The sequence below is a fragment of the Saimiri boliviensis genome, chromosome 3 (assembly GCF_048565385.1).
Source record: "Saimiri boliviensis isolate mSaiBol1 chromosome 3, mSaiBol1.pri, whole genome shotgun sequence".
In the NCBI taxonomy this organism is placed as follows: domain Eukaryota; kingdom Metazoa; phylum Chordata; class Mammalia; order Primates; family Cebidae; genus Saimiri; species Saimiri boliviensis.
The window spans coordinates 55,814,470-55,823,943 of NC_133451.1; positions in this window are offsets into that span (position 1 = coordinate 55,814,470).

Below are 9,474 nucleotides of genomic sequence, written 5' to 3' on the forward strand. Positions count from 1 at the left end.
AATGATTTTGTAGACAGAGATGATAAAATTTCAACAGATGATTTGTTTCTACAATAAACCTAAAACAAATAAGTGACAATACTCAAAAATTTTACTCCTGTATGTGCCTTTATTAGGATTTATTAATAACAGATTCTCACATTTGTATAGTCTTAGCATTACCTTCATGTTCACTTCAAAGCTTTTACTGGGTTGGTGCAAAAGTATTTGTGGTTTTTGCTATTAGTTTCAATGGTAAAAGTCACAATTACTTTTGCACCAAACCAATATTTTCAAAAAGAAGCAAAACATAATTCAATAACATATTTTCTGCTTTGGCCTTGTGGTTTTGTATAATAGCTTAGATGATAAAAAAAAAAAAAGTCCCTCTCATACACAGCAAGGATAATATTTTGCTTATACATGATACTATGACCAATAGTCCCTAGGTAAGCATTGAGCCCTGTATCAGTCAGATTTCCTTAAAGAAAAAGAAGTAATAGGATATATATCCTATTTTAAAGAAAGAGAGAAATTTTTAAGAATTGACTTACATGACTATGGGGACTGACATGTCAAAAATCTGTAGAGCAGGCTAGAAATTCAGGTGAACACTGATGTTATAATCTTGAGTTCAAAATCCACAGAATAGACCTACTGGCTGAGTACTCAAAGAGGATCTCTGTTATAATCATAAGGCAGGATTGTTTCTTCTCTGGGAAGCCTCAATTTTTGCTCTGAAGGCCTTCTACCAATTGAATAAAGCCTACCTACATTAGTGAGAGTAACTTAAAGTCAACTGATTATAAACATTAATCACATTTACAATAAATCTTCACAGCAAATTCTAGACTAAGGGTTCACCAAACGACTGGACACAATATCCCAGTCAAATTGACACATAAAATTAATCATCACAAATTCACAAACAACGCAGTCAATATTTAGCTTTTCTTTTACATTCTTACTCTTGAATTTAAAATATGTTGAAATACATTATTTACAGATCCAAGAAGGCATGAAAATAATATATTACATTTTTATTTGAAATTGTAGATAATGTTGGCCAGGTGCAGTGGCTGACACCCATAATCCTAGCAATTTGGGAAGCGAAGGCAGGTGAATTGCCTGAGCTCAGGAGTTCAAGACCAGCCTGGGCCATACAGTGAAATCCCATCTCTACAAATACAAAAAGTTAGCCGTCTGTGGCAGCATACACCTGTAGTCCCAGCTACCGAGGAGACTGAAGCAGGAGAATTGCTTGAACCTGGGAGGTGGAGGCTACAGTGACCCGAGATCTCACCACTGCATTCCAGCCTGGGCAACAGAGCGAGCCTCCATCTCCCAAACCCCCTCCCAAAGAAGTAAATAAATAAGATAAAAAGTAAAAATAAAATAAAATTGTAGCTAATGTGTCAGTGAACTAATTATGACAGTATTAATACATTATTATTGATAATTGGTTTCAAAATGGTGTGAAGTCACTAAACTAGGACATGACAATGGATAGGTACCCACTGCTAAAGGGAATTCTTTCTTATTTACCTTTCCATGACAGCATAAGTAAAAACATGTGCAATTCATCACATTATGCAAAGAAAAGCAATTACATATACCAATAGTTAGGTTAACTTTTTATATACAAGGCAAGTAAATGTTGCTTCCATTTGGCAGAAGTTGTTTACCAGCTTGATAATTTCATGATTCACCTATTTCCCTTCAGAGCTCATTTTGTTATAATATTGGTAGATGTACATTTCAATCTTTCCTGGGTGTAGTGTTTCAGAGATTTTTACTTCTATCTTTTCAATTCTTGCACAATACTTTCTATTTCAGATATTGATGAAAATCCTGCCAGGGAATGAAGCAGTAAAAGCAGTAACTGCTTCTCATGTAGAACCTAATAGCCTATCACCCTTTGCTCAAATGTTATTTATATAATCTTTTTATTTGTCTCCCCTTTTACAACTCTCTTTCAACTTCCAATGGAGATAAGACTTAAAATATAAAGACACATTAGATCTTCAGTTTAAAGTCAAACTAAAGATTCAGAAATCTCTGTGAAGATTTTAGATTTTTTACTACTTAGAGCATGCCAAAATATGAGAAATTAAGTTGACAGTTTAAAGCCTTTACAATATTTATAATTCCACTAGTTTTTTTCAGTGCATCTTATTTACTATCATTTAAAAAGTCATTTGAATAGCTCTTTACAAACTGTTAAAGATTTTAAACACAACAATATGACATCAAATCTGTCATGCCCCATTAGACTTCTCTTTCTAATTAGATTCACTGTGGCCATTTGTAAATGTCCAGGTGATTTTCAATACTGAATAACATTTCATACCAGGCCAATACAGCCTAATGTCTTGAGGACTCTTCAAACGTGGCAATGCACAAACAAATCCTTTGAAAATCAGAAAATAAAGCTAATAAGTCCTGGTAATTTGCATATGATAAATTTTTCTAATTACTTTTTATGCTTTTCTTTTGAGACAGAATTTCACTCTGTCACCCAGGCTGGCACGTAGAGTCACGATCATAGCTCACTGTAAATGCAAACTCCTGTACTCAAACAATTCTCCCACCTTAGCCTCTCAAGCAGCTAGGACTACAGATGCATGCCACCACACTCAGAGATTTTTATTTTTTATTTTTGGTAGAGATGGGGATTTCACTATGTTGCCCATTCTCGTCTTGAAGGTCTGGCCTCAAGTGGTCCTCTTGTCTCAGCCCCCCAAATTGCTGGCATAACAGGCAGGAGCCATGCCCCTATTATTACTATTATTTTATCTGCTTTTTGACAACTGACAATTTTTTCAGGTCTTTTTTCTCACCTACAATTTTATGGGAAATTGACAAATAACATGATAATACTGTTCTATTTTAATATTATCATTAATATTCTTCCTTTCCAGGACATTACTCTGTTAGATTTCCCCTGGGTATGATATCTTTGTAAATGCTTTTTATTATAATCTTAAAAGCCATTAATAAACAATAAACTCATTCTATATTTGATTTTCTACTTCAATGTGCTCTCCTAAATTATATGTAACTGTTTATATTCTGCTTATTTTTTTCTCATTGTTTCGTTTATAGAATGTCTATTCCCTTTTCTTTCTATAGCAGCTTTTTGTTCAGTTACCTCTTTTTAAAATGGAAATATAATTTAACCTACTCTTATTGTAATGTCTTTTTATAATACAGCATTTTTCTATTTTTTTAAATTTCCATACTTAATTTTTCCTTGTTAAACCATATAGATGCCTTAATTCACTGAACTTTCTCTAATTAAAGTGAAATGTAATTTTCCATATTACTTAAAAGTAATATTCTAATATGTTGAAACAAAGTAATTTCTGACACAAGACTAATTTTAAAATTTGCAATAGGGCTTTCCTAATCATAAAAAAGTTTATGTTTATATTTAATATAAGCTTAATAGGGTGGTCTGTTTTGATTGAATTCTCTAGTTTCTGGTTCACAAGGTCACTTAAATGAAATTCAATAATCTATTTGCTATAGTAGATTTAGCTGCATTTGTTATCTAAAAATACCTGATATATTATTAAAATATAAAATATTATAAAGTATTGCAAACAGCTTAAATGGAAGTCCAAAGAAAGCATCTTCAGAAGTTGCTTGTATTTCACCTGTTATTGTGTCAACTAAAAAAGAGATAAGAACCACGTGTTATTTACTATGCCATTTAGTCATTAAACAATTATTTTTTCACTTTATGCTGGGCCTTGGTCTGCATTTGGGAGACAAATGGGACACCAGACAAGGCTCCTAATTTCACAATGCAGGGTATAAAGGCAAAATAATCGGTGAAACATGAAATACATGCTTTAGTAGAAAGAAAATAGGATGAAATAATAGAAAGAGACCAGGGGACTTCTGAAAGGAGGTGTTTAAGAAAGGCTTTTGGATGATGTCACTTTTGAGTTGAGGTAAATGGTAAACTATATTATAGGAGAGCTTCTCAGGTAGAGAGAAAGCTAGAATTAAAGGTCTACATCCCAAAAGGCATGGCGTGATAAACTATCAGAAAACAAGCTGTGCAATAGAAGTATAGAGACTTGAAGGCAGGTGAGGTGCCACACATTTGCCCTAGTTTCACTATCTGAACTGATATGGTCTCTCTTTCAAATGACATTTCTTTGAATAGTTAGTTATATGAAACATTTCCAGTTAATCAATATCTTTAGGTACCAGGGTAATAGAGTAGTAATGGATGAAGGACAGTTGGTTAGCTTAATGGTCCCAAGAGCAATTTAAAGATTCCTGTCTATCTTGGTGAGAATCTCTGGGTTCTGCCTTGCAAGGAAGAAGAATAAATGAATGGCTACAAGGCTCAGAAGAGAGGAAAACCTCTTGGGTTTGAAAAAGGAGACATTTTCATGAGATGTAACTTAAGCCATATGAACCTAACATCATGGCAAGATCTGTACAATAGCAGCAGATGCGGCAGACACCAATACCCAAGATCATGCACAAGACAATCTACATCTGAGAAGGGGCCATCAGAACAGACTCAGGAAAATCCACCTTCTACATTATTATATGTTGCTTTAATAAGTGAACTTATGCTTGAAAACTGAAATTCCCTTGGGAGAAATAAAAGAGGTGAGAAAATTATTCCTGAACTGGGTAAGTAAAAGGGAATTGATTCACCTTAAGTTGGCAAGACACAGTTCCAATCAGAAGCTGATACTGGGGAACTAGAACGAAGCTAAAAAATTACATTGTAGGAAGCTAAAATTGCATACTTGCATGTCCAAAATTACGGCTATTTAAATATTCAACTTTTTCTCTTGCCTATAGGCAGGACCTGTGGCTTCAAATAACAGAATAAGACACAGCTGATGGGATGTCATTCTTGTAATAGATTATGTTATATATCAAAGAATTTCACTCCCATGATTGTTTTCAATAGGTAACTTTTTGTTTGTTTGTTTGTTTGTTTGTTTGTTCATTTGTTTTTTGAGACAGAGTCTCACTCTGTTACCCAGGCTGGAGTGGAGTTCAGTGTCTCAATCGCAGCTCACTGAAATCTCCCTCTTCTGGGTTCAAGTAATTCTCCTGCCTCAGCAACAGCTCCAACATGACAAGAAGGCAGTCCTCAATTGCACATTCTTATTCATCTTTCATATTATTATTTACAATTGTAAATTATGAGATACAATTAATTATGTTGATAATATAGATAATTGGAGAATATATTTAAGTAAAATAGTCTCATTTATCCCACATAATTTACACATAATAAAGGTAGGTAATGTGTCCTCACCTTGTGTAACCAAACAAGATATCTAAAAATAAAAGTTAATTGAAACTAAAGAGCATAATTTTAAATGATAAAGTAATTCATCCATAGGTATAAAATATAAATCTTTCTTAAATATGTTGCCATATCTAAGATGTTTTAATTTTGTTTACTAAAATTTTGTCAGATTTAATGAAAAGATAATCTACTGCATTTGTATTTACATCAGCATTATTTAAACTTCCTACCAATAGAAGCAAATTTTTTATTATTTAAATTCTGCATTAAATGCAAGGCTGCTATATTATTTTCAGAAAGATTTAAAAAATTTAGAAAAATAAGATGAATCTTTTGTAATTGCTAACAAATTCCCAGTTCCAATGTGGAGAGTATTTTTGAGTCTAATTTTTTTTATCTGAAATTCTATAGTAAGATTACTATGGCTAAATTAATTTATTCAAATTGACATAGCCTATACTCAGAAATATAATATAATGCAATAGAAAAAATAATGTAGCCAAAATTTAAACATTTTGGAGTCAAAGAAACCTGCTTTCATAGCTTCGTAGTTCAATGATTAGAGATATATTCCAATCTTTGAGGCTGAGTTTACTTCTGAAATAAAATATTGTTTGTATTTTCTTATTTTTGGTAAGAAACACATACAATATTCCTGTCATATAGTTGGCACACACAAAAATGACAGTTGATATCACTAAATATAAACATCACTGATTAGGAAAACAAGATGTCTATTTATGATGAGTTGAGAAGGGCTAACAAATAATTTTCTAACCCTAATTAGAGGATAAACATTGAACATACAAAAAAAACAAAAAAATATATTTAATGATGCTTTTCCTTACTGGTTTATTTTTCTTCTCTAGCATCTATTCACTTATGCTTTCCTGTTCTGTAATTACATAATTCCAAAAAATTAAGTTTCTACATATTGGTACTACATAGCAGCTTGCTGAAGAAGAATAAGGTCAGCTCTTCTGTCACTCAAAAAACACAACATATAAAAGCTGACCAAATCTTTAGTAGCTCCACTGAGATGAAAAAACATTGGTGGAGTAAGCAGTTCATGACTAGGAGAAAGAATTTGAGCATTATTTGTATTTCTAACTCAAGTGATGTGCATGGTTCTGGAAAAATCCACCTCATTCATCAGGTAAAACATGTAAAAGTGTATGTAAAAATAAATGTGTTGGTTGATGTAATCTTTCTCATTAAATTTAAATATTTTTCACACCAAAGAAAATGATCTTAATCAATACCACATACAATTTAGGCTGGATAATTTCCTTCTTGTAGCAGTAATCAAACATTGGAATGACATATAAAATATATTTTTGACTGTCTTTCACAGCAGATCAGAGTCTAAATTTGTGGCAGTTAATTACATAAACTTATGTTAAATAATTTTCCAAAATTATGTCTACTTATAGCATTACAGATGTTCAATAATTTTTAAAAAATAAACATACACTCATTTATGAGCACTTTAGTTACTTAGACTACAAATACTAATAAAAATTAGCTTGTAAGAGAACTATTTATTTTTTCTTCCTCCCATTATAAAGGATGTAAAACAAAAACTATTACAATAGTTAAACAAGAACTGATTTTTTTTGTTTGTTGGTTGGTTAAACACTGATAGTTGTCATTGTGAATTGAAAAGGTACTAAAATCACAAGGCTGACATATTTGAGACAAAAACCTAGATATCACCAATTCTGGATATTCTCTTTAACACACAGTTAGATTTGCAACAGTAGTTTAATGTTTGTCTTCAGTGCATTTTGTATTTAGCAATGCTTCTATAAATATAGTGTTCAATTCCTTTTTTTCCAACTAAGGTGTGCACATAGGATAAGAAACTAATTTTTGTATATGCCTTCACTCTCATTTGCTGAGGGCTATTCATGATCGACTATAATCAAATTTAAGCCTGTCACAAAATTAAACATGTAGTATTGTAGTGTTTAAACATGTGGAACCGTAATATTTAAACAAGTAGTATTGTAGTATTGTAGTCAGCCTTAACAGAATGTTTAATGCACAAAAGCATGTTTTTATGTATTTGCTTTGACAAAGTTTTGAAATTACAGACCTTTCAACTCTTGTAGTCAATATATACAATATTTTATAAGTATTATTTCTCCAATCATAAAGAACTAGAGGAGTGGAATTGATGGCTTTATTATGTTCAGCTAAATTTCACTTTTTTTCTAATAAGAAAAATATTCCATTACCCTTTCAGCTAGGTTGCATGTTAAACACAAGTCAATTTAGTAATTACATTTTTTAAAATAAACTATTAATTCTTCAAATAAGTACAGTACTTTGTATGGCATAAGCATTATGCTAAGTACCATGGGCAGCATAAACTAGAATTGTGTACCAAGTGACTATATCTTTCAAAGTTAAAAATGACAAATTTGGTTTTAAAACAAAAACATTGGAGAGTTAAACAGCAACTGATCCACAGTAATAGATATATTGAAGCAGTTCTTTAACAGAAAGAAAATTATTCCAGATTTAACCATGAGAAATAAAGGAAGGAGAGAAGGAAGGAAGGGAGGGTGGGTGGGCAATAATAGGTTTAATATGTGGTTAAATCCAATATGGGGGTAAATAGATGGGTAGACCTATTTGCTAATAAATTAATAGTAATTACGACTTGTAGAGTTTTAAATTTTTTGGAATTAAGTTACATAGCCACAATAACTGAAAAAGACATAAATGAGTTAATATTGTCCAAAGTAATGCTCTTCAATTTTAACGTACATAAAATACACCCAGAATTCTTACAAAACTCCAGGATCTGACACGGAAGCCTAAGGTGAGGCCTGAGCATTCTGCAGTTTTAGCAGGCACCCAGCTGATGTCAATACTGTTTGTCTGTGGATCAACTTTGTGGAGCATGGGTCTGTTTTAGTTTCATCTGGAATGTAGTTAATACATTATTGAATACAGTAGTTTAAGTAAGTTAATATTGCGTATTGTAATCTCCAAGGTACTCTCAAAATAGTAGTTATAGAATGTGTAAGTAACAAAGTACTAAAGGAGAAAAATATTTAATACAAGTAGTAATTAATTCTAAATAATGTTAAGTAAGGGGAGAAAATTTAGTGTGGAACAAGTGACACAATCAATAAGAAATAGTCAGATTATATATTTAAACCCGAACACATGTAAGTGGATGAAATGCTCTGAAAAAAAACAAACATTTCTAGGCTGGATTTTAAAGCAATGCCCTGTTACATTCTTTTAAGAGACATCTCTTAATTATAATACAAGACGCAAACTGTAAGCTTAAGGAAAAAGATACAAAATAAACAACTAATAAAAAGAAAATCGAATTTAAAGCAAGGGTCATTACTAACAATAAAGAGAAATAATTTCTTAATGATATAGGAGCCAATAGGGAGATACATGACTTTTAACATCAAAAATCATATTCTAAACACAAATAGGTTAAGAAGAGGAGTAAAAGGATACATATCTAAATGTACAACTTGGTGTGGGCTAACATATTCTTTTGAATCACTGACAAAACAAGAGACATAGATGTAGACTATTTGAAAAACTTTATGTGATTTCACCTAATTATTTGAATGCTTTACTCAAAAATTTCAGAATGAAAATTATTTTCTTGTGTTTTAGGACATTTATCTACATTGGAACTTTGCATGTTCAAAGAGCAAATGTTAGCAAACTTCAAGATCATGCTGAGCATAATAAAATTAAGCAAGAGAAAAGTGTGATAACTTAAAAATCTCCAAATATTTTGGAAATAAACAATACAGTTCTAACCCACTCATCAAAGAGAACTTACAGTAAAAATTTCTTAAAATGTATCAGAACAATCAAAATTTGTGGGATCTAGCTGAAGATGTGATTAAAAAGAAACTCATACCTTTAAAAGCACCCATTAGAAAATAATTAAAACCATAAAACAGGAAGGTAAGAAATATCTCATAGAAATAAATGATGCCTAAAATTAGGAAACAATAAAATTGTAAAGACCCTAGTAAGATGGACCAAGAGAAAAAAATATTATTTATGTTATGAATATAAAAAGGATAGCACCAGATATTCTAGAAGACACTAAATTTAACAAGAGAATAATAAGTAAATTTCTGTCAATAATTTGGAAAATTTAAATAAAAAGAAAAAAAATTCTTTAAAACATACAGAAATTACCCTAATTA